This window comes from Galeopterus variegatus, unplaced genomic scaffold (assembly GCF_000696425.1).
Source record: "Galeopterus variegatus unplaced genomic scaffold, G_variegatus-3.0.2 Scaffold4940, whole genome shotgun sequence".
NCBI classification, from domain to species: Eukaryota; Metazoa; Chordata; class Mammalia; order Dermoptera; family Cynocephalidae; genus Galeopterus; species Galeopterus variegatus.
In genome coordinates, this window is record NW_007731051.1 from 144,297 (window position 1) to 145,901 (window position 1,605).

Here is a 1,605-nt window from a genome sequence, read left to right on the forward strand (position 1 = left end):
TACCTTAAAAAAAAAAAACATACCAGAACTCATGGAACTGAAGGATTTATTCAATGAAATAAAAAAAACAACAGCATAAAGACCAGGCTAGAACAAGTAGAAAAAATAATTTCTAACCTTGAAGACAGGCTTTTTGAAATAACATGAGTAGAAAAAATAAAAGAAAATAGAATTAGTGAAAATGAAAAAATGAGATCTGTCAGCCAACCTTAAGCATACAAACATCCAAATTTTGGATGTTCCCAAATGGGTGGAGAAAGGAAAAAGCATTGTAAATCTGTTCAATGAAATAATAGTGGAAAACTTTCCAGGTATTTGGAGAGATATAGACTGTCAGATCCAAGATGCTCAAAAATCCTCAATCTCATTCAATCCAAAAGGTGTTCTCTGACATATATTATAGTCAAACTGACAAGACTCAAAGACAAAGAGAGAATCCTAAAAACAGCAAGAGAAAAGCATCAAGTCACCTATAAAAGATCCCCAATCAGACTAACAGCAGATTTCTCAGTAGACACCCTACAGGCCAGGGGAGAATGGAATGACATATTCAAATACTGAAAGAAAAAAATGCTACCCAAGTATACTATAGCCAGCAAAGATATCCTTCAGAAGTGAATTGGAAATAGTGTGTTTCCCAGAAAAACAAATACTGTTGGAGTTCACCACCATACAACCAGTCCTGCAAGAATTCCTCAAGAGAGTCCTGTGTCTGGACTCTGAAAAACTATCATCAATACCATGAATACAGAAGAAAAAACAAAACCCACTTGTAGGACAAAAATACAAATGAGAAAGAGAAAGAAGCCAACAAACTGTGAAGTTAAGTAATTAAACAGAATGAAAACAACAAAAGATATTTAAAACAACCACAGAAAATTCTGAGTTAAAATTCCAGGTTTAAAACAACACCTTTCAATAGCAACCCTAAATGTAAATGGATTGAATTCCCCAATCAAAAGACATAGACTGGCTGGATGGATTAATAAACAAGACTCATCTTCATGTTGTCTACAAGAAACCCACCTCACATGTAAAGACTCACACAGACTAGAAGTGAAAGGATGGANACAAAAGATATTTAAAACAACCACAGAAAATTCTGAGTTAAAATTCCAGGTTTAAAACAACACCTTTCAATAGCAACCCTAAATGTAAATGGATTGAATTCCCCAATCAAAAGACATAGACTGGCTGGATGGATTAATAAACAAGACTCATCTTCATGTTGTCTACAAGAAACCCACCTCACATGTAAAGACTCACACAGACTAGAAGTGAAAGGATGGAAAAAGATCAAACACCCAAATGGAAACCAAAATGAGAAGAAGTAACTATTTGTATATCACATAAAATAAACTTTCAACCAAAAACTATAAAAACAAACTAAGAAGGTCTAGAAGGTTTAAATAATGATAAACAGCTCTACCTAGCAAGAGAATATAGCAGTCATAAGTATATATGCACCTAACATTGGTGCACCCAGATATATAAAGCAAACATTATTAGATCTAAAAAACAGATAGATCTCAACATGATAATAGTTGGGGCCCTGAACACCCCTCTGTCAACATTGGATAGATCATCTAGACAGCAAATCGACAG